Source organism: Hypanus sabinus, chromosome 2 (genome assembly GCF_030144855.1).
Source record: "Hypanus sabinus isolate sHypSab1 chromosome 2, sHypSab1.hap1, whole genome shotgun sequence".
NCBI classification, from domain to species: domain Eukaryota; kingdom Metazoa; phylum Chordata; class Chondrichthyes; order Myliobatiformes; family Dasyatidae; genus Hypanus; species Hypanus sabinus.
Window position 1 is genome coordinate 122,653,494 of NC_082707.1, and position 24,753 is coordinate 122,678,246.

A 24,753-nucleotide genomic window follows, 5' to 3' on the forward strand; every position below is an offset into this window, starting at 1 on the left:
TAACTCCAGTTGACAGTTTTCAAGGGGTTCAGCCTCTCGATTCTTTTTAAGAGCTCTACTAATTTCCTGACAATAGATGGCTGGCAAGCTGATCTGTAATTATAAACACAAGCGTATCTGCAGATGGTGCAAATCCAGAGTAACAGACACAAAATGCTGGAGGAGCTCAGCAGGTCAGGCAGCATCTATGGAGAAGAATAGACAGTCGTCTATACACAGGGTCTATAATTCCCTGGTTTCCCTTTCTCAGTTTTGTAAGTAGCAGAACGACATGCACAATTATCTAATCCAAAGGAACAAACCAAAAGCCATGGATGAGCCAGGAGGTTCGTAGTCCGCTGAGGGCTAGATCTGTGGCATTCAAGTTGGTGAAACAGAACTATTGTATACAAGTAGTCCAGGTACAACCTAAGGATAGCTATTTTAAGAGCAATAAAACAATTCTGATTGTGGTTAGAGATGGAATAGGATGCACTTCAGCTCTGGTAAGGTTTAAAGGCATTACTTCCTACAAGGTGAAACCAAACATCATGAATGGCTGTGCTGCTTCACTCCCAGATGTGCTCGATGCCTTTTATGCACACTTTGAAAAGGAGAATAGAACTACACCTGTGCAAATCCCTGCGGTATTTGGTGACCCTGTGATCTCTGTCTCGGAGGCTGACATGAGAACATCTTTCATGAGGGTGAATCTTTGCAAGCTGGCAGGCCCTGATGAGGCTCTGAAAACCTGTGCCAACCAATTAGCAGGAGTGTTCAAGGACGTCTTCAATCTCTCACTGCTACAGTCAGAGGTTTCCACCAGCTTCAAAAGGCCGACAATCATACCAGTGTCCAAGAAGAGCACGGTGAGCTGACTCAATGACTATCACCCAGTGGCCCTCATATCTACTGTGATGAAGTGCTTTGAGAGGTTGTTCATGGTTAGAATCAGCTCCTGCCTAAGCAAAGATCTGGACGTGCTGCTATTTGCCTATCACCACAGTAGGTCTACAGCAATAGACAATAGACAATAGGTGCAGAAGTAGACCATTCGGCCCCTCGAGTCTGCACTGCCATTCTGAGATCATGGCGGATGCAATCTCTCTGGCTCTCCACTTGTCCTTGGATCACCAGGACAATAGGCTGCTGCTAATTGATTACAGCTCAGCATTCAACACAATCATACCCTCAGTTCCAATTAAAAGGCTTCAAACCTGGGCCTCTGTAACTCCCTCTGCAACTGGATCCTTGACTTCCTCACCGGGAGACCACATTCTATTCTCTTCACTGACAATCAATAGTGGCTTAAGGATGTGTGCTTAGTCCAATGCTCTACTCTCACTACACCTATGACTGTGTGGCTTGGCACAGCTCAAATGCTATATATAAATTTGCTGATGACACAACTGTTATTGGCAGAATTTCAGATGGTGTCATGGAAGTGTATGGGAGCAAGATAGCAGCTGGTTGAGTCGTGAGGCAACAACAACCTTGCAGTCAGTATTAGTAAGACCAAGGAATTGATTGTGGACATCAGGAAGGGACAGCTAAAGGAACACACCCCAGTCTTCATCAAGGGATCAGTAGTGCAAAGGGTAACAGTTTCATATTCCTAGGTGTCAACATCTCTGAAGATCTATCCTGGGCACAGCACATTGAGGCAATCATAGAGAAGGCATGACAGTGGCATTATTTCATTAGGAGTTTCAGGAGACTTGTTATGTCACCAGAGACTTGCAAATTTCTGCAGATGTACCACAGAGAGCATTTTAATTGGTTGTATCACCATCTGGTATGGAGAGGAGACTGCACAGGATAGGAAAAACCAGCAGCCAGCTCATTAAGAATCCAGACTCCCCAGCATCGAGGACACTTTCAAAAGGCGATGTCTCAAAAAGTTGGCATCCATCATTAAGGACCCCATCACCCAGGACATGCCCTCTTCTCATTACAACCATCAAGGAGGAGGTACAAGAGCATGACAACACATACTCAACATTCTAGGAACAGCTTCTTCTCCACTGTCAGATTTCTGAATGACCAATGAATCCATAAACATTATCTTAGCATTTTCTATCTCTTACTGTATTAATTATTTAATTTATTTTATATTTATACATCTTACTGTTGTTTATAGTTTCTTTATTATGTATTACAATGTACTGCTGCCACAAAACAACAAATTTCATAACATGCCAGTGATATTAAACCTGATTTTGATTCAGTTCCTGACTCAAGAGAACTTTGGAAAGTTTGGAATTCAGAAATTGTTAGGAAAAGCTAATTAATGAGGTTTTCCCACTGCACATTTAAAGTTATTTTTGCAAGATGAAGGATTACACAAGGAGGAGGAAGACACAGATAACACAAGGGTCACTTACTCTTGATGCAAAGAAGCATAACATTTCCCCAGATCTTCTATTGGTGCCTCTAAGCATCTTTAAGACCAGGTGTTAATGAGTTCCTTTTCTATTATGGACAATTCTGACTTAGTAGTTAAAGCAAATTAAACTGCTGCTGAAAAAGGACCATGGGGATACAGTCATTAGGCACTTATTAGTCACCAATTAGAAAGGAGTTGTAACTCGTGTACCTGTAGCAGATCTACAAGATTCTGTTATTAATTAAGCCTTTATAGGGGCATTAACACTGGCTTTAGGTGTTCGTATTGGCACAGTGCTGGCAGCTAAAAAAGAACGTGGAAGCAGATTAAAAGTAATTTAGTATTTGGTTTCAAAATTCGGAGGCATTTTGATAAAGTATTTAGAGAGGAGGATTGGTCACAGATGAAATCACCTACAGGGTTCATGAGAACTAATTTTAATCAGGCAGATTGTTGTGATTTGAAGTGTACTGTTTGAAAGCACGGTGGAGATAGGTTCAAAAGAAAATTAACTAAATAATTGAAATTGACAATTGGTGTTTGATAAGCACGTAAAGTTGAAAAACCTGCAGGGTTTTGGGGAAAAGTTGGGGAAGTGGAAATAATCGGACTCCTTTTTGACAGAGATCACTGTGCCAGTGGTTACCCTCTCCTGAGTACCAGTGGATAAACATGACTTATGCTTTGGTATGACACTATGCTTCCTGAGTATTCCTGAGTTACTCCAGGACACCATTCTCTACCTGTGATAGACCATCTAATATTCAGCCAGATGAAATACCACAGTCTTGCCCAATGCAGACTCGGGCAAACTAGAAATTGAAAGCATGAGGTCAACTGTAGTGATTATATCATTGTCCAAGACTGGAGGACATCACTAACTACACAGGCCAGGTCCCAAATCTTGTACCTTTTATTCCCAAATTACATTCATTCTGCATTGAACTGCATTAAGAAAAGTACTGGGTTAAGTCTTAGTGGATTGGCAATCATTCTTACTTGCTTCTCTCAGTTGAGAAGAGAATGTGCCGAAACTAATGGCAATTCTATAGGTGGAATACTTTCCACAGACTTCTATCCCAGAACTGTGCAGAAGGGGCAACGTCCTTCAGATGAGCAATTAAATTAAGGCCTCCTTTGTCCTCTCAGGTGAATGTCATTGTTTTGAAAATTATAACCATGCCATCTTTTCATATGATCTAGTCGATGCTTTCTCTCAGAACAGTCCCACTTCCCTCATTATTCCCTTGTAACTGATTCTCTCTCATGTGTCCATAGGATCCATCCAATTCTCCTGACACCCATCCCCACTGGGGGGATTTACAGAGGCTAATTAACCCACCAACCCCACTCTTCGGGAGTGTTCGGGAGAAATCCACCCGGTCACACAGAGCACATGCAAACTCCACACAGACAGCACCAGAGGTGGGACTGAAGTTGGGTAACTGGAGCCTCAAGGCAGCATCTCCATTAGCTGTGTCACTGTATTGTCTATTACCGCTAACAACATTGCGCTCCTTATGATCTCAAATGTCCCAAATCACATTAAACCTAATAATGAATATTTAAAATAATTAATCGTTGTTATAATGGGGGAAATTAAAGAGGGCATTGTGCATATGGTAAATTCCCAAGAACAACGATATAATCCCAGCCCATTTATTATTGATGTTGATTGTGAGGTGAATGTGAAGATCTCTGCTCTACTTTGAAGCAACCCGCAGGCAGAGAGAGCAGACATGACCTCCTTTAAGCTGTCATCTGTAAAGCAGCTTCTCCTCAGTTTTCCATTGGAGCACTGATTCAGGCTGAAATCTCTGGAATATCAATTGAACCCACAAGTCTCTGATTCAGGGGAAAGTATGTTGGCAGCTTCGCCTGGCTGTGCAAGGCAGTAGTATTCTCTGGCCAGTATTTACGCCTCAAGAACTTTCACTAAAATAACTTTAATCTGGGTTCATTTATCTTACCGCTTTTCATGAAACCTTGATTATACATAAACGGTTGCTGCATTTCTTACATTAAGAGTGAATGCTCTTCCTGAGTAATTAGTTGTCGTTCAAAGCACTTTTGGGCATCTTAAAATAATGAAAGGTGTTATATAAATGCTAATTCTTTCTGTTCTTCATTCAATATTGCACAGATGGTCTTGCTCCAGGAATTTGATTGGAAGTTCATTTAAGGAAATGGAATAAAAAAACAGATCTTATACTGCTCTGCTTTATAGATCAAGCTCATCTCTGAACCTTTACCTAGTACATTTCCCGATTTCCATATCCTCTGATGTCCAGTTTAAGTGTTCAATACACAATGTTTGAGTAACCAGAGCCCCTGGAAATACAGTATTCCAAAAGCTCACAATCCAGTACTGGAGAACTTCTGGTAAGATGATGGTACATGCGAATATAGCAGCCTCTTGCAGACCAGCCAACGGTGCTCTATTCTTTGCAAAATGTGATTTTTTACAATCCAGACAATTTTACTCCAAGAATTGTGGATGCTGCACTGCTTCTCCATTGGTGAGCTGCTGGTTGATCAGAATAGCTGGATTGGTGTCGAAGGGGCTGGCTGAGGTGGTGGGATATGGGAAGAGCCCATTTGGGTACAGAGCAGTCCGCCGGAATATCAGAAGAGCTGGCTTGGGTTCAGAGGAGCCGACCTGGCTGTAGACTGTGTTGATACCCGCTACTCGGAAGCATTGAAGTTGATGCAGTATAACCATGGCAGATTGTCTTGGACATTTCACTTGCGATCACAAGACTCTGTTGGACAGTGATAAAGTAAGCTGCCAAAGGCCTGTTACCCTTGTCAGGTAGTGGGACAGGTGACATTGGAGTCGTGTAGCCTCAAGCCTCGGGTTTGCCTGGTGCTGTGGACCAGGTGAGAGACACGGAGCGTCTACAGCCTGGCTTTCGAGCTCGGCTGGGAACTGGCCTCTCCCATTGGTGCTGTCCTCTCATGTTCGAGAGGTGGAATGACAGGCTGGATTGCGTGCATCTGTACACTGCTGGGAGACTGTACCATCAATTGCTGGATATTGTTGCTCACATTTTGGCCCAGTGTGTCTATGTCAGTCATAACACCAATTTAAACATCTTTTAACTCCTTGCCTGTTCATATGGTTGTCGAAATGCCCCTTAAACATTGCAGTTGCATCACCTCCCTTAGCATTGTGTCTTCCAGGCACCTGCCACTTTCTATGTAAAAAAAAAGGTTTTTTTTGAGTGAATATGCTTCTTTGCTCGCTATTTTGAATTACGTTACTTACAATTTTTGAATGTTTGCTTGTTTTTAATGTTTGCACCTTGGCCCCAGAGGAACACTGTCTCATTCAACTATATCTATTAAACCTGATTTGATTTGATTTTTTTTCCATAGAAGTGCAACCTTCCAGACAAATATGTTATATGTTAAATATGTTATACCCCTTACCTCAAGTGACACCTCCTTGTTCTAAACTCTCCAACTAGAGAAGGCAACCTCTTACCATAGATGGTACTCAAACTTCAAAGAAGCTTTTATGCCTTTGTGAGACTGTTTCTCTCCTCTACAATCCAGAAACTAAGGACAAATTTACTTTTTCATTAGTTTCAATGGAGTTAGTTATTGGGAAGAAAGATAGGCACCCTGCCAGAAAAAAATTAAGTAAAAGGTATTAAGTGGAGACTTTCAGGCCAGGAATAACAGATTTTTAATGGATGTGAATATCAAAATCCTGGAACAAAAGGCGTTGAGAGGTATCGATCACCAACAATTGGAAAGATTGGATGAACTTGGATTGTTTTCTCTGGAGCTTCAATGGCTGAGTGGGGATGTTGGGTGAGATCTGATCGAAGTATATAATGGTGTGAAAGTCACTATTCATTTTCCTAGGATGGAAATGGTAAATACTAAAAGGGAAAAATGTTAATGAGATTTTAATGGCAAGTTTTTACGTAGAAAGTGGCAGGTGCCTGGAAGACACAATGCTAAGGGAGGTGATGCAACTGCAATGTTTAAGGGGCCTTTAGACAACCATGTGAACAGGCAGGGAGTTAAAGGATGTTTAAATTGGTGTTATGACTGATATAGACACACTGGGCCAAAAGGCCCGTTCAGAGCTGCAGTCTTTCTTGTCTAATTGAATGAAAAAAATAGGCTTAAAGATCTCAGCGGTCTTTCACAGCAAAGGATAATTCACATCAGTACTTCATTTGGAATAAGGCTCTTCATGATTTGAATCATCTCCTTAGGCAGTCCAGGTTGACATATGGGCTGACATGGAAGTTGTTGACTCTTCCACAGATGGGGAAGGAGGCACCTGACAGGAAGGGCCAGTGGCTAATTCATGAAGTGGTGCATTCCTGTTGACTATTCAGTGATTCTGTGCACTCCTGGTGCATTATGTCAATATCGTCCATAGCTTCCTCCTCCCAGTAACCAAAGAATAACTTCCCAAATCACAATGTAGATTTCATCTATCTGGAGGCAAAGAGGACATAATCTTCATCACATGACAACTCCAAGAGAGATGCAGATATTACATATTCCATTTATCATGAAGTATTCTCCCGTCATTCTACGCTCTCCATGGTCAGCACCAAGCATTATACATGTTATGGATATCACGATGGCCACTCTTTCTTCCACTTGCGTATTTGACAAATGATCTTAATAGTCAGTGTGTATTTGTTCGTTCGTATGACATGGGTGATCATAGTCTTTCCATGTCAATGTTGAGCTACAAGTACAATGAAGAACTTGTTTGCAATAACATCAAAGGCATGTACTTTAGGTTCAGACAACACACAATACAAATAATAAATTACTGCAAAAAAACACAATTACAGACTACGTAGTGCAAGAGGAGGTTCGTAGTGTTCTATTGTTGAGTTGGGTTGGGATTGTTCAGGTTGGTTTGAGAACCTGATAGTTGTAGAAAAGTAGCTGATCCTGAATCTTGTAATATGACCTGTTTGTTCTGTCAGGTGATTGTCACCCTGAACAATTTCAAAGGTGTGAAGGGAGTTCCCTCTTTTGTGTTGACTTCTTAACTGACACCTCCTCACATGATCTGGTCAATATCTAATGTGGAGGCTTGCTACGTGCAATTTCACTGATATTTTCCCAATCTGTAGCAGTATCTACATGACATAAGGTACTTTGGCTGTTTGGGACCTGAGATAATTGAGAATGCTATATAATTTCAGGTCCATTTTTCCCTTTCTCTAGGAGAAAGGCAGAAGTCACAGTTGGCAGCTAGGATTGCCCTCTGTGACCCCTTCCATGCATTCCAGCAATGGCGAAACAGGGCCCTGGTAGACAGGATCTCTACTATTGGTTCCTTCACAGGGAACAACAGGGGTTGGTAGCCGTGGAGCACTTCAAACGGTGACATACCTGTGGCAGAGGAAAATAAACTTCTTCTATGTGGAAGGGTTAGAAGCAGCAAAGCATCACCGATTGGCTTTTTCTGACTGACTATTGGTCTACAGATGATAGCCAGGGAACAAACTGTGGGTCCTGGTCTAATGCAATGTCCTGGCGGAAGCCATGGAGACCACTACATGTCGGAGAACTAGGTCCACCATCTCAGAGGCTGATGAATGTTTGGGGACAGCAATGAACTGGGCTGCCTTGGAGAACTACCATCACCATCATGATTACCATGGTCGGAAGGTGGCAAACCCATGAGAAAATCCATGGTGCTGTTGAACCAAGGGTGTCGATGAACTGGTAGGAGCCTAGAAGACCATTGGTTGGAGAAATTGGACCAGGCACGTTGAGTGACAAACTGACATACATCTGCAGTCATGGTGGGCCACCAACATAGGCGATGCAGGAAATCCAGAGTTTGTCATGCTCCTGGATGGCTGGAGAGGGGTAAAGAGTGGCCCACTGGAGTGCCTCAGAGTGCATGGCTGGCAGCATGAACAGTACATGCAGTTGTCAGGTGTGTAAGCTGGAGTAGGCTCGTGCCATAGGGCCTGGTGGACCTGGTTCTTAAGGTCCCAGATGACTGGGGCTATGATCTAGGAGGATGGAATGGGCTGAGGGTCGATCTCCGTTTCAGCTGGATCAAACTGCCGTGACTGGGCGACCGCCTTACTGTTCTTGGAGTGGGGTTGGTAGGAGGAGTTGAATTGTTCGAAGAAGAGGGCCAAGCAAGCCTGACGTGGGTTGAGATGGCAGGTGTGTTGAATGGATTTGAAGTTCTGGTGTTCAGTGCAGATCAGGAAGGGCTCGGTGTTTCCCATCAGCCAGCGTCCCCATCCCTCCAGGGCAATTAGCTCCCTGTCTCCTGCAGGAGTGTAGAGTTGAATTTGTGAGAGAAGAAGGCACAAGGGTGTTTCTTCCCATCTGGTCCTCACTGGAAGAGGATGGCCCTGACACCCACATCAGATGTGCCCACCTCTACCACAAGAGATCTGGAGAGGTTCAGATGGCGGAAAATGGGAGTGGTATGAAGCACCACTTGAGTTCTGTGAAAGATGGTTTGGTGAGGGAGGTGAAAGGAGCAGCAATTTAGCTGTAGTTTCTGATGACCAGCAGTATAAGTTGGAGAAGCCCAAGAAACAGTTAAGTTGGGGCCATTCAACAGCAGCACACACTTTCTCTGGGTCCATGCTTTTACCTTTGGTGAAAGGGCATTACCCTAGAAGGAAATAACTGAGATGTGGATCTAGCATTTTCCTAACTTGTAGTACAGTTGGTTTTTGAGGAGTTGCTGAAGGACTGAAAGGACGTGACAGACATGGTCTTTGGGGTTCCCTGGAGAAGATGAGGTTGTCATTGAGGTAGATGAACACATACCTGTGTAGCTTGTCTTGAAGGACCTCATTGATGAAGGCTTGGAAAAAATCTGGACTGTCGTAAAGGCATCACCAAGTATTCATAGTGCCCAGTGGGCATTATGAACCTATCTTCCATTCATCCTCCAGCAGATGCGGGTCAGGTTGTACTCACACCGTAGATCCAGTTTAGTGAAGGATTGGGCCCTGCAGAGTGCTTTGAATGTGCTGTCCATCAAAGGAGAGGGTAGTGGTTTGTAAAGGTGATTTTGTTGATTCTACAGTAGTCAATGCAGGAATAAAGAGCCCCATCTTTCTTATTGACAAAGAAGAGTCTTGCACTCGCTGGGGACTGGATGGTCAAATGAAGCTGTGTTGTAGCTCTTCAGCAATGTAGTCATTCATGGCTTTCACCTTGGGGGGAGAGAGGAAGAACAGATGGCCTCAGGAAGGGGCAGTGCCCGAAAGGGGGTCAATTGCAGTTGTGTGGTCTGTGAGGCAGTAGGGCGCTGGCTTCTCTTTTGCTGAAGGTGATATCTGAGTTGTGGTATTCCTGTGGGAGTTCAGTGCTTCTTCGTCTCCATGGATTTACAGGGTAAAGTCAACTGAGGTTGTAGGCAGGTGGGCCCCAAACTCAGAAATGAACCAGGTGACCAGGCAAAGTGAGGGTTGTGAGTGGAGAGCCAGGGGTAACCCAAGAAGAGAGGAGTGTTGTTTGAGTTGATAAGAAGGCACTGGTTGGATTCATGGTGCTATCCAATGCTCATGTGCCATGCTATCCAAGGCCATGTAAGTGCTCTGACCATCCTAGACCTCAAGAGATATCCATCATTGGCCATGAAGCAGAAGGGGTGTGAGATAGGCTTGGTAGGGAGACCAGAATCCAGTCTGGAAAGTTGCCTGCTGTGATCTGGAGGGTCGTTCCACAAGACGCCTGTCAATACAGAGGGCGAGAGTGATGAGGCATCACCCAAGTAGACAGCTTGTTTTCCAAGTGCTCCGAGAGGCCATGATGGTAATGGGTCAGCAGCACTTCTGCATTCCAGCCACACTCCGCTGTGAGGATCCTGGATTACTCTGTGTAATCCAGCACTGAGTGTGAAGTATCCGATCGACTGCTGCCCTTCCACTTCCCAGATGGTCAAAATCCCGGCGCATTTCCATAGTGAATTCCTCATGTTGGTTGCAAATGGGGTTTTTGTTGTCCCAGCTAGAGGCAGCCCAGGGCAGAGCTCACCCAGTCAAGAGAGAAATGACGAAGGTGACCTTGGCACAGTCCATAACATGCAGCGCTGGCTGGAGCTTGAAGCGTGAGACACATTGGAACAGGAAATTGTGGTTCTGGTTGGCGATCCATTGACACGTTTGGGCACTGGCATCTGGAGCTCCAAGGGAGAAGGTTGACTGACACAGGGTTGCTGAATCTAAACGGAGAGTGGGTTGGGAGCAGATGGGGAATGGTTCGCTGCTGCTTCTGGATTATATGAACATGTCGAAGGACAACATCCTTCAGGCAAGTAAACTCTGCTGGGTCAATCATTTGTCATTTATCCTGTCAGGAAATGTAGAGGAGGCTTGACCCAATCCCAGAGTCGTGAAGAAGGTTTAGCGGTGAGTGATCAGTTTAATAATAAATTGCAAAAAAACAAGCCATGAGGGACAATAAAACAAGAGAGAGCAGATACGTAATTTGGCGAGGTAACAAGGGAACTGAAGGCTAGGATCAATTGGTTGAGGCTGGTTGGTTCGATGAGTGAACAGCGATTATGGTTGAGAGCTGGGTTTAAATAGGCTGCAGGTGATGAGTTGAAAATGAGTGGCAGGTGACTCCTGCTAGCTGAGTGGAGACCGGGAAAAGCCTGCACGTGCAGGCCTGACACTGTGCTGATTCTTCTCTCTGAGCACTTCTATCGACAGATAATTCCCCATTGCTCCCATGTGTACAAGCAATCACCATGATTTGTTTTAATACCAATCCAGTAAATGGCCTCTGGACCTACTCCAAGAGCAGAGAATTGTCCTTGTTCGTAAACGCATATTTATCCTCATTCAATACCTCCGATAGCCATTTAATCAAGTATGTTCTTGCAGACTCTCTGTGGATCCTTGCTGTGTTAAAACTAATGGTCCCTGCTAACTGAAAGACGTAGGTTATTGTACTTTGTCATATAGAAACAGAAAATGCTGGCCAGTCTCAGTGAGTCAGGCAGCATCTCATAAAGAGATGGAGCATTAAAACAAGCCCTTGGATCAACCACCCAGGTACACTAATTCTAATTTAATCCTATTCTTATTCTAAATAAAAACACAAAATGCTCAGCAGGCCAGACAGCATCTATGGGGGGAGGTGGTGACACGTTTCAGGCCGAAACCTTTCATCAGTAGTGAAATAACATGGGATGGTCGAGGGGGGAGGGATGATGCAGAGAGCTGGGAAGTGATAGGCTGAAGGGAAATGGGCTAGGGGGAAGGTGGAGAATTATGGGAAATAAAAGAGAAAGAAAGGTAGGGGTGGGGGGGAGAATATAGTGAGGGGGGGGGGAAGGAGAAAGAAAGAGAACCAGACTAAAACTATAGATAGGGATGGGGGTAAGGGGGGGGCAGGGGTATCAACTGAGGTCAGTGAGTTGGATGTTCATGCCAGCAGGAAGGAGGCTACCTAGACGGGAGATAAGGTATTGCTCCATCAACCTGCGTGTGGCCTCATCTTGACGGTAGAGGAGGCCATGGACAGACATGTTGGAGTGGGAGTGGTCTGTGGAATTGAAGTGTGTGGCCACAGGGAGATCCCACCACTGCTGGAGGACTGAGCGCCGGTGTTCAGCGAAACAGTCTCCCAGTCTGCGGCGGGTCTCCCCAATGTATAAATGGCCACATTGGGAGCACCGGATACAGTACATCACCCCAGTTGACTCGCAGGTGAAGTGGTGCCTCACCTGAAAGGACTGTCTGGGGCCTGGGATGGTGGTGAGGGAAGAAGTGTGGGGGCAGGTGTAGCACTTCTTCCGTTTGCAGGGATGAGTGCCCGGAGAGAGGTCCGTTGGGAGGGATGGGGGGATGAATGGACAAGGAAGTCGCGTAGGGAGCGATCCCTGTGTAAAGCCGAGAGTGGGGGGGAGGGGAAGATGTGTTTGGTGGTGGGATCCTGTAGGAGGTGGCGCAAGTTACAGAGGATTATACGTTGGATCTGTAGGCTGGTAGGGTGATAGGTGAGGACCAGGGGGACTCTATCCCTGGTGGGCTGGTGGGGGGATGGGATGAGGGCAGAGGTGCGTGAAATACGGGAGACACGATGGAGGGCAGAGTTGATAGTGGACGAAGGGAAGCCCCTTTCTTTAAAAAAGGAAGACATCTCCTTTGTCCTAGAATGAAAGGCCTCATCCTGAGAGCAGATGCAGCGGAGGCAGAGGAATTGAGAGAAAGGGAAGGCATTTTTGCAGAAGACAGGGTGGGAGGAGGAATAGTCTAGGTAGCTGTGGGAGTTAGTAGGTTTGTAGTAGACGTCGGTGGATAGGCTGTCTCAAGAGATAGAAACAGAAAGATCTAGAAAGGGGAGGGAGGGGTTGGAAATAGACCAAGTGAATTTGAGAGCGGGGTGAAAGTTGGAGGCAAAGTTAATGAAGTCGACAAGCTCAGCATGTGTGCAGGAAGCAGTGCCAATGCAGTCGTCGATATAACATAAGAAAAGACGACAGATACCGGTGTAGGCTTGGAACATAGATTGCTCCACATGGCCGACAAAAAGGCAGGCGTAGCTAGGACCCATGCGGGTGCCCATGGCTACACCTTTAGTTTGGAGGAAGTGGGAGGAGCCAAAGGAGAAATTATTAAGGGTGAGGACTAATTCCGCAAGGGGGAGAAGAGTGGTGGGAGAGGGTGACTGGCTGTGTCTGGAATCCAAGAAGAAACGGAGAGCTTGGAGACCTTCCTAGCGGGGGATAGAGGTATATAGGGACTGGATGTCCATGGTGAAAATAAGGCGGTGGGGGCCAGGGAACTTGAAATCTTTGAAGAGATGTAAAGCATGGGAAGTATCCTGGACATAGGTGGGAAGGGATTGAACAAGGGGAGATAAAACAGAGTCGAGTTAGGAAGAAATGAGTTCAGTGGGGCAGGAGCAAGCAGAGACTAAGGGTCTGCCTGGACAGGCAGGTTTGTGAATCTTAGGTAGGAGGTAGAAATGGGAAGTGCGGGGTGTGGGAACTATAAGTTTGGTGGCCGTGGATGGGAGATCTCCCAAGCTGATGAGATCGGAAATGGTTTGGGAGACAATGGACTGGTGCTCCCTAGTGGGGTCATGGTCCAGTGGTAGATCTCCCTGTGGCCACACACTTCAATTCCACAGACTACTCCCACTCTAATATGTCTGAGCATGGCCTCCTGTACTGTCAAGATGAGGCCACACGCAGGTTGATGGAGCAAAACCTTATCTCCCACCTAGGTAGCCTCCTACCTGCCGGCATGAACATCCAACTCACAGACCTCCATTGATACCCCTGCCCCTCCCCACCCCATCCCTATCTATAATTTTAATCTGGTTCTCTTTCTCTCTCTTTTCCCCCCTCACTATAATCTCCCAGCAGCCCTACCTTTCTTTCTCTTTTATTTCCCATAATTCTCCGCCTTCCCCCGAGCCCATTTCCCTTCAGCCTATCACTTCCCAGCTCTCTACTTCATCCCTCCCCCCACTTCTTATCCCCCCTCGACCATCCCCTGTTACTTCACTCCTGATGAAGGGTTTCGGCCCGAAACGTCGTCACTACCTCCTCCCATAGATGCTGTCTGGCCTGCTGAGTTCTGCCAGCATTTTGTGTTTTTATTTATTTCCAGCATCTGCAGATTCATTCGTGTTGCCTATTTTTATTCTCCCCACATTCCCATTAACTTCCATATGAAAAGATAAACAGAGCTAATGTTTCGGGTCAGAGATTCTGTGGGATATTCTGGGCATGCTAGAGGGGTTTTGCAGAATTCATCTTCGCATGTTTACTGCCATCGACTCTTTCCTCCAGAATTTATTATTTATTCGGTTCATTTATTAAGGAAGTTTAAATAACATAAAAAGGGCAGTCCTGCTGAGTTAAGATTTATAAATAGTTGTAAACAAGTGGTGCTTGCAGTGAGACGACTCATTGGGTAGCATGACTCGAATCTAAATTCACCACAAGCCTCTGACTCGGGGTTGAAGCATGTATCTTGTTCTTTAATTATGTTACTTGCTCCCATCATGCATCCTGCTAAATTTGAGAGTGGACAATGTGTTGTTAAACACCATCCTCATTCTGTTGGACAGTTAAAAATGATGATGTGAATGAATTCAAAGTTATAAAGTGACGGCGATCCCTTCAGGTGCCTGTGGTACAGAACTCTCACTTGAGTATTTTTCACTTCACCACTGCTTTTTCTCATGGGGCCCCCATAATCTGACCTGTCCCACTCACAGTTGCTTTGTCTCAGGAGAAATTACTGATCAATTACATTTCTCTTAATTGTCCAAGGTGACTACACATAGACAGTATATTTAGTGGAGTGAGTGGCAGGGTGGAGATCTGTCTCTACCAAAGGAGGTGTAAGGTGTTCCTTCTCTCCGCTAACCTGCAGGTCACCCCTGGGCCAAGACGTAGCACCTGTTTAGCCACCCCCCCACCACACCACAACACCAGTTACTTGTTTATTTATTATTATTATGTTTTATTTTATGTTTTTTCTCTCTGCTAGATTATGTATTGCATTGAACTGCTGCTGCTAAGTTAACAAATTTCACGTCACATGCCGGTGATAATAAACCTGATTCTGATTCGGATTCTCCAACAGGAATTGAATGTCCTCTGGTATTAGATTATTTCAATGCTGGAAAAAAGGTACCAACTGCCAAATCTATACCTTTCATAATTTTGGAAACGCCTATAAGGTCTTTCCTCAGCTTCCAGAGAATCCTAATTTGTCCACTCTCCTTATTTTTACAAATGTACAAAACTTTATTCAAATACAAAGGATAAGAGCTACAGTGAGGTTATTAAATTTAAATTTGAACATCGTTAGCATCTATAATGCACTCAGTTCCCTGGTGAGCTCACCGTTCCCAGAAACTCTCTACTGAACCCATGATGATCGTGTGCTCCCTCTCTAAGGACACCCTGGCACAGATATAGCCCTGGAAGAGGGACAGGCAGTCAGCTTGGGCAGAGCCCTTGACAGCCCACTGCCCGGACCTGTGAACGGCCGGTTTGGCCAGGCCCAAGAGCAAGCCTATCAGGACACCCTCTGAGTGACCCTCCTCCTTCCATACTGGGTGCCCGTAGATGAGGAGCACAGGGCTGAAGTGCAACCAGAACCTGAGCTGCTGCCCCTTCAGACACTCAAACAGGGGCTGCAACCTCTCACACTCCAGATAAACATAATACACTGACTCATCCCGGCCACAGAACAGACAAATGGAGGGGTGCCAGTGAACTGACAGTATTGCCCAGTGCAACACCTTCCACCCCAGGTCCCCAGTGTACAGGGGAAGGGCCCCTGCGTAAAGAGACTTCCACTGGATGCCTCCTCCCTCAACGGATGGTAAAACAGACCGTAACAGTGGGGCTGGTCGGCAGACGAAGGCAAGGAAGTGAAAGGTGTGCAGGAGCAGTCCGTACAAGAACTGCGTCAGCGTGCCACGGAAAGACAAGGTGGGTATTGCCGCAAGATGACTCACGTTATGTGGGACCCTCTCCCGAGAGGTATCACACACCCTCTAATCCAGGCAGCATTCTTTTGCCCCCTCTGTAAAGCCACCACATCCTTCCTAATGGACATACAGGTGGTTAATATGAAGGGCACGCACTGGGGAAGTAGAACACAAATAGGATAAATAGTGGAATTGCAGGTTATATTGAGAGTATATTCTAAAATAGGGTACCTACACCAGGCCCCAGCTCTGGCTGAAAATCTACCCACATTCCTAACCCATGGTTTTCCAACCCCAATCTCAGTTCTCAATCTACACTTGTGAGCATGACATCAAGTGCAAACCAGCTCTCGGCCAACATGATGGAGCAGGTATCACAGGAGAGGACACTGGAGGAATGCAGCATTGTAGTGCTGCGATTTAAAACTATCGCAGAGCAAGCAACTCAGGTTCAGTTCCACCATTGTCTGTAAGGAGATTATACTGTGTGTGTTTCCTCCTGGTGCTCCGGTTTCCTCCCATATTTCAAAAGCATATGGGTTAGTACATTAATTGGTCACAGTGATTGAGTGGTATGGTTCGTTAGGCAGGAAGGACCTTTTACTGTGCTGCATCATGAAGTAAATAACAAATAAACACTTCCAGTAAGACATGGCCAACTTCACAGTTCTGTGGATCCACTGATATTAAGTCAGCAAATAACTTAATTTAGGCTTGTCTGGGGCAACACCCTCATCAACAGTCTTTGTTATCTCCAAAAAAATTCAATCAGTCAGTCACAGCTTCATTTTCATATATCCACATTGTCTTGATTAACCTGTGACTTTGTAAGGTTTATACCATCCCTCAGAAATGATGCCAATATTGGCCACCACCAAAGCTACAGTAATTATTCTGCACTTAATTGGTTTATCCTTTCCTGCTTTTACGCAAAAGGAGCAGTTCTCCATCCCCCACGCACCATGCTGTAGGATTGAACACTGGTAGTCAAAGCCTCCACAACCTCCTCCTTTTCTTTTGGTTAGCAGTTGTTCAAAGCTAAATTAACTATAGAAGTTTCATTTTGTGTCATTTCAAATCCAATAAAAAGGGTCCAAAGCATTTCAGAGGAGTCAGAGTCTGACAGCGTGGAAATAAGCCCATATGGTCCCAGCTGACTGTGTTGTCCAGCAGGCCGGCCCCATGTGCCTGTATCTGGCCCATACCCCTCTAAACCTCTCCTAACCATGCACTCATCTAGAAGGTTTTTGAATGTCACTAAGCAAGCCCAGCTCAACCATTATTTCTGACTGCCCATTGCAAACACACACCACCCTTTGATAGCTATTGTAAATCTCTTGCCTCTGATCTTGAACCTACAGCTACTTGTTCAGAATCAGAATTAGAATCAGGTTTAATATCAACTGCACACGTTGTGAAATTTGTTGTTATGCAGCAGCAGTACATTGTAATACATAATAATAAAAACTAAATTACAGTAGATGTATTGGTCGATTGGAAAATCAGGTTGGTAATGGATCTCAAGAGAGTGAGTTTTTTGAATGCCTAACAGATAGCTTTGTAGAGCAGTTTGACAATGAGCCTACTAGGGGATCAGCTATACTGGATGGGGTGTTATGTAATGAACCACAGGCAATTAGGGAGCTAAAGGTAAAAAGAACACTGAGGAGCCAGTGACCACAATATGATTGTGTTCAACTTGGAATTTGATAGGGGGAAATTAAAGACTGATGTAGCAGTATTTCAGTGGGAACTACAGAGAGAGGAGTTGGCCAAAGTAAACTGGAAGGAGCTGCTGCCAGGGATGACAGCGGAACAGCAATGGCGTGAGTTCCTGGGAAAAATGAGTAAGGTGCAGGACATGTGTATTCCAAAAATGAAGAAATACTCAAATGGTAAAATAGTACAACCGTGATTGACAAGGGAAGTCAAAGTTATTGTAAAAGCAAAAGAAAAGGCATACAACAAAGCAAAAATTAGTGGGAAGATAGAGGATTAGGAAGTTTAAAAAAAAACTACAGAGAACAACTAAAAAAATCATTAGAAGGGAAAAGATGAAATATTAAAGCAAACTAGCAAATAATATCAAAATGGATGGTAAAAATTCTTTCAAAATGTTAAAAATAAAAGAGAAATGAGAGTGGATATAGGACCACTAGAAAATGAGGCAGGAGAAATAATAATGGGAGACAAGGAGATGGCTAAATGAGTATTTTGTATCAGTCTTCACTGTATCAGTCTTTGACACTAGCAGTATGCCTGATGTTGTAGTGTGTGAAGGAAGAGAAGTGGGTGCAGCTACTGTTACAAGAGATAAGGTGCTCAAAAAGCTGAAAGACCTAAAGGTACATAAGTCAACTGGACCAGATGAATGGCACCCTAGGGTTCTGAAAGAGGTAGAGTTAGAGATTGTAGCAGCACTAGAAATGATCTTCAAAAATCATTGGACTCTAGCATGGTGCCAGAGGACTGAAAAATTACAAATGACACTCCACTCTTTAAGAAAGTAGGAAGGCACAGAAAGGAAATTATAGGCCAGTTAGCTTGATCTCAGTGGTTGGGAAGATGTTAGAGTCAATTGTTAAGGATGAGTTGCTGGAGTACTTGGTGACACAGGACAAGATAGTACAAAGTCAGCATGGAAAATTCAAGGAAAATCCTACCTGAAGGACCTGTTGGAACACTTTGAGGAGATTATAAGTAGAATAGATAAAGGGGATGCAATGGATGTTGTATATTTGGACTTTCAGAAGGCCTTTGACAAGGTGCCACACATGAGGCTGCTTACCAAGTTAAGAGCACATAGTATTACAGGAAAGTTACTAAGATGGTTAGAGCATTGGCTGATTTGTAGGAGGCAGCAACGGGACTAAAGGATCCTTTTCTGGTTGGCTGCCAGTGACTAGTGGTGTTCCACAGGGGTTGGTGTTGGGACCACTTCTTTTTATGATTTGGATAATGGAATAGATGGCTTTGTTGTCAAGTTTGCAGATAATATGAAGATTGGTGGAGGGGCAGATAGTGTTGAGGAAATAAGTAGGATGCAGAAGGACCTAGACAGGAAAATGGGCAAGAAAATGGCAAATTAAATATAATGTTGGAAAATGCATGGTCATGCACTTTGGGAGTAGAAATAAATTCACAGACTATTTTCTAAACGGGGAGAAAATCCAGGAATCTGAGATGCAGAGGGACTTGGGAGTCATTGTGCAGAACACCCTGAAGATTAACTTGCAGGTTGAGTCGGTGGTGAGGAAGGCAAATGCCATGTTAGCATTCATTTCAAGAGGTCTAGAATACAAGAGCAAGGATATGATGCTGAGGCTTTATAAGGCACTAGTGAGGCCTCACCTTGAGAACTGTGAACAGTTTTGGGCCTCTCATCTTAGAAAAGATATGCTGGCATTGGAGAGGGTCTAGAGGAAGTTTACAAGGATGATTCCAGGAGTGAAACAGTTATCATATGAAGAACGTTTAATGGCTGAGTCTGTACTCTCTGGAATTCAGAAGGATGAGGGGGTATCTCATTGAAACTTTTCAAATGTTGAAAAGCCTAGACAGAGTAGATGTGGAAAGGATGTTTCCCATGGTGGGAGAGGCTAGGACAGGAGGGCACAGCCTCAGGATAGAGGGGAGGATTTTCCCTGAAGGAAGCCATGCTGACTTTGTACTATCTTGTCCTGTGTCACCAAGTACTCCAGCACCTCATCCTTAACAACTGACTCTAACATCTTCCCAACCACTGAGGTCAGGATAACTGGTCTATAACTTCCTTTCAAAACAGAGATGTAAAGACATTTCTTTAACCAAAGGGTGGTGAATTTGTGGAATTTGTTGCCACATGCAGCTGTGGAGGCCGGGTCATTGGGTGTATTTAAGGCAGATATTGATACGTTCTTGATTGGACATGGCAACAAAGGTTGCAGCGAGAGGGCCGGGAACTGGGGTTGAGGAGGAGATAGAAAAAAAGATCAGACATGATTAAAGGGCAGAGCTGACTAGATGGGCCAGATGGCCTAATTTTGCTCCTATGTCTTATGGTCTTAATATATAAAAATTTAAATTAAGTAGTGAGGTAGAGCTCATGAGTTCAATGTCCATTCCAAGATCTGATGGCAGAGGGCAAGAAGCTGTTCCTAAATCATTGAGTGTGTCCTTCAGGCTCCTGTACCTCCTTGCTGATGGTAGTAATGAGAAAAGGGTATGTCCTGGGTGATGGGGGTCCTTAATAATGGGATGCTGCCTTTTTGAGGCATCGCTCCTTGAAGATGTCTTGAATACTGTGGAGATTGGTACCCATGATGGAGCTGACTGCATTCACAACTTTCTGGAGTTTATTTTCATCCTGTTTGGTAGTCCCACCACGCCAACCCTCATACCAGACTGTGATGCCAACCCTCATACCAGACTGTGATGCAGCCAGTTGGAATGCTCTCCACAGTACATCAGTAGAAATTTGCAAGTGTCTTTGGTGACATATCAAATTTCCTGAACCTCCTAATGAAACATAGCTGCTTTCATGCTTTCTATGTAACTATATCAATATGCTGGGTACAGAGTAGATCGTCAGAGATATTGACACCTAGCAACTTGAAGTTACTCATTCTTTCCATTGCTGATCCCTTGATGAGGTCCAATGTGTGTTCCCTCGTCTTACCCTTTCTGAAGTCCATAACCAGTTCTTTGGTCTTGCTGACGTCGAGTGCAAAGTTGTTGCTGCGGCACCATTTGTTTATATCGACCCTTCCTGCTTTCACCCATTCTATATAAATGTTAACAGTATTAACAGATAAAATCTGACAGAGAACCAGCTGTTACAGCAGCCTGGTCAAAGGAGCAGGCTTTAACAAATAGCTTAAAAAAGGAGTGATTGACAGGTGGGAGCTTTAAAGAAGGATTCACAACTCAGGCTAATTCAGCTGAGGGCACAATTGCCATTTTGAAGTGATAGAAAACTGGGATCTGGAAGTGTCAGGAAGTAGAGGATTACAGACACCCTGGATAGCTGTGATCCAAAGGAGGTGACACAGATAATGACAGGTCCAAGAAGGGATTTAATGTGAAGCTCAAAACTGTAACAACAATGTGTGAGTGATCTGGGAGCATAGGTTGCTCCAAATAAACTCTCCAGCCAAGAGTAAAGATCACAGATTTTGCTGGTTAAGAAATTCAAAGCACTCATCCATTTAAGTCATTGAACGTGACCACGAGGCTGAGTGTCCACTCAGCTTGTAGTCAACATTCACTGCAGACACTACCTACCCTGGACAAAGTCATCTGGGAATTAATATCATAGTTCACTTTAAATTAGCTTCAGTGGTGATGAGAAAAGAATGAAATTCTACACATCAATTTTGCTTACTGAAAGAACATCTTAACTTTAGAATAGTAACCTTTTATCATGCTGCTTTGACTCCAGATATTCAATAAAATCCTGGTAAAATTTTAAGAAGTTGCAGGGCAGCAGCACCACGTGCCTTGAACAACACTTGCTCCTCTCGGCCGATCATAGAGAGGCACAGCACAGAAACAGGCCCATTGTGTGTGTGCCGGCCATCAACAGCCACTTTACAGTAATCCTACCTTAACCCCATTTTAAAAAATTCTCCTCACATTCTCACCTAACCCCGAGATTCTACCACAAATTATGCACTGGGGGAAATGAAACCACCAATCTGCATGTCCTTGAGATGTGACAAGAAACTAAAGCAGTCAGAGGAAAGCCAAAGGGACAATGTGTGAACTTCAGCAGAGGTCAGGATGAAACCAAGTTCTCCTACAATATCACCATCAGCTGTGTCACTGTACTCCCCTTAAATTACACAGAACTATCTGTTAATATCATGTCCTTTGCAAATGATCCACCTCATGCCCTACGGAACAACAGTAACAACACCGCCAAAGTACTTCATTAACAGTAGAGCTCTTTAGGCTAGGAGAGAACATAGAACAACAGAGTGCAGTACAGGCCCTTCGTTCCACAATGCTGTACTGACCTTTTGACCTCCTCCAAGAACAATCTATTCTCTCCTTCCCACACAGCTTTCCATGTTTCTTTCATCCATGTGCCCATCTAAGGGGCTCTTAAAATGTCCGCAGTCTATCTGCCTCTAACACCAACCCCTCAGAGAATTCAATTCACTCTCTGTAAATCACCTATATCTGGCTTTCCACCTTCTACCTTCCACCAAGTACCTTCACATTATGCCCTCTCACATTGGGATATACTGGGTCACTGGCTCTGCACTCGTATCTTCTTACACATCTCTGTGAAGTCACCTCATTGTCCTTCACTCCAAAGAGAAAAGCCACAGCTCACTCAAACTTTACACATGCTGTATTCTCTAATCCAGGCAGGATCCTGGTAAACCTCCTCTGCACCCTCCCTAAAGCATATATATCCTTCCTATTATGACACGACCAGAACTGAACATAATACTCCAAGTGTGGTCTTGCCAGGGTTTTATAGAGCTGCAACATCACCTCCAGCTCTTGAACTCAATCCCTCAACTGATGAAGGCCAATATCATCCACCTTCTCAACAACCCTATCAACTTTGAGGGATCTTTGGACATTGACTACAGAATCCCTCTGTTCCTCCACACTGATAAGAATACTGCTATTAACCTGGAAGCTCAACGTTCCAAAAGGTATCACTTCACACTTGCCCTCCATCTGCCTCTTTTCAGCCTAGCTCTGCATCCTATCAATGTCCCATTATAAATTACAACAAACTTCTACACTACTGTTTGTGTCGCCTGCTATTTCCTCATCCAAATCATTTATAAAAGTCACAAAGAACAGATCCCCATAGAACACCAATAGTCACGGACCTCCAGACTCAATCTCCTATTATCCTCTGCCTTCTGTGGGCAAGCCACTTCCGAATCCATGCAGCCAAGTTTCCCCAGATCTCACACCTCCTGACTCTCTAAATGAGCCTACCCTGGGGAATCTGGTCAAACACCTTACTAAAACTGCTCTAGCTTCATCAGTTTATTTTGTCACTTCCCCAAAGGGATCAATCAGGCTTGTGAGGCACAACCTGTCCCTCACAAACCCACGCTGGCCATCCCTAATCAGACTACGCTTCTCCAAATGCTCATAAATCCTCTTCCTAAGAATCCTCTCCAATAGTTTTCCCACTACGGATGTGAGAATCACTGGTCTATAATTCCCAGGATTATCCCTAATACAAATCTTGAACAAAGGAATAACATTTGTCAACCTCCAATTATCCGGAACTATCCCTGTGGTTAGAAAGGACACAAAGATCATCACCAAAGGTATAGCAATCACTTCCCTCTCTTCTGGCAGTAACCTGGAATATAGCACGGGAACTTAATCTATCCTAATGCTTTTCAAAGGTTCCCGCACATCCTCTTTCTTAACGTCGATATTTGCCAGCGTATTAGTCTATTCTATGTCAACCTTACATTTGTCATGGTCCGTCTCACTGGTGAATATTCAATAAGGAACTCCATTACCTCTTCTGACTCAAGGCACACTTCCACTTTTATCCCTGACTAGTCCTATCCTCTCTTTAGTCTTCCTCCCGTTCTTTACACACGAGGAGAATGCCCCGGGGTTTTCCTTAATCCTGCTCAACAAGGCCCTCTCACGTTCTCTCCTATCTCTTCTGAGTCCCTTCCTAAACATCCTGGCTTTAGAATGCCCTCTTCTCTAATCGGCCCGTACACAAATTGTGTCAGGAATATTTTCCGGGCACACTTAACAAACTCTGCCCCATCCAAACCTTTTGCACTAAAGAGGTGCCAATAATGTTAGGGATGTTGATGACAACAACCCTCTTATTTCTGAACCTATCCAAAAACTCACGATTAATCTGCTCCTCAATGTCACTGCTACTTTTGGGGAGTCTATGAATACTTCAAATACAGTGATTGCTCCCTTCCTGTTTCTGACTTCCACCCACACTGACTCAGAGACAACTCCTCCCTTCCTGCAGCTGTGATACTATCACTGTTTAGCAATGCCACTCTCTCCCTGTCCATATTGTAACATATGCACCCCATAAAAGTGCTATATAAATTCTTTGATCATATCCTATTCTCATCACAAAACAGCAGTGATTCTACCCCTCTGGGATTAACCTCTCCCTATTTCCCAGTATCCTACAGTTTATTCTCTGATCCCCTTTTCATTTATTTTAGCATCAACCTACACTAATGAGCAATTCACAGAGGCCAATTAATCCACATGCAAGTCTTATGGATATCCAAATGAAAACTGCCTGGTCACAGAGTGAACATGCCACACAGCACCAGAACTCACATTCAAAACTGTGTGCGGCAGCACTGACACTAACTGTTAGTGTAAATCCTGTTCCTTCTTTATATTACTCATAACCTTTTCAGATATATAAAGAGTAGTAGAGAGGCGAGAGTGGATACTGGGCTGCTGAAAAATTATGCTGGAGAGCTATTAATGGGGTACAAAGAAATGGCGGACAAACTTAATTAAGTATTTTGTGTCAGTCTTCACTGTTGAAGACACTAGCAGTATGCCAGAAATTCAAGCATGTCAGGGGGCAGAAGTGAGTGTAGTTGCTATTAAAAAGGAAAAGGAACTTGAGAAGCTGAAATGTCTGAAAGTGTTAAGTTACTTGGACCAGATGGACTACACCCCAGGGCTCTGAAAGAGCTTTCTGAAGAGATTGTGGGGGCTTTAATAATGATCTTTCAAGCTTCACTAGGTTCGGGAATTGTTCTGGAGGGCTGGAAAATTGCAAATGTCACTTTGCTCTTTAAGAAGGGAGGGAGGCAGAATTTATAGGCCAGTTAGCCTGACTTCAGTAGTTGGGAAGAGGTTTCGAGGTATTTGGAGGCAGACGATAAAACAGGTCAAAGTCAGTATGGTTACTATAAGGGCAATCTTGCCTGACAAATCGATTGGAATACTCCGACGAAATAACAAGCACAGTAGAC

The 24,753-nt window shown here is 44.3% G+C and overlaps 1 protein-coding gene across 7 annotated transcripts in view; it reads right to left on the bottom strand.

The window, feature by feature from the left end:
* Positions 1-24,753, bottom strand: part of tmem121aa (transmembrane protein 121Aa) — a 136,002-nt gene that overhangs the window by 70,152 nt on the left and 41,097 nt on the right. The window contains exon 1 of one of the 7 annotated variants that reach the window (XM_059953947.1): positions 2,364-2,602. The exons of 5 other annotated variants lie outside the window; for them this stretch is intronic. The gene's annotated coding sequence lies outside the window, so the exon portion shown is untranslated. Of the gene's footprint in view, positions 1-1,196; positions 1,235-2,363; positions 2,603-24,753 lie in introns of those variants that run through there. One more of the 7 variants, XM_059953964.1, reaches the window with a different exon arrangement.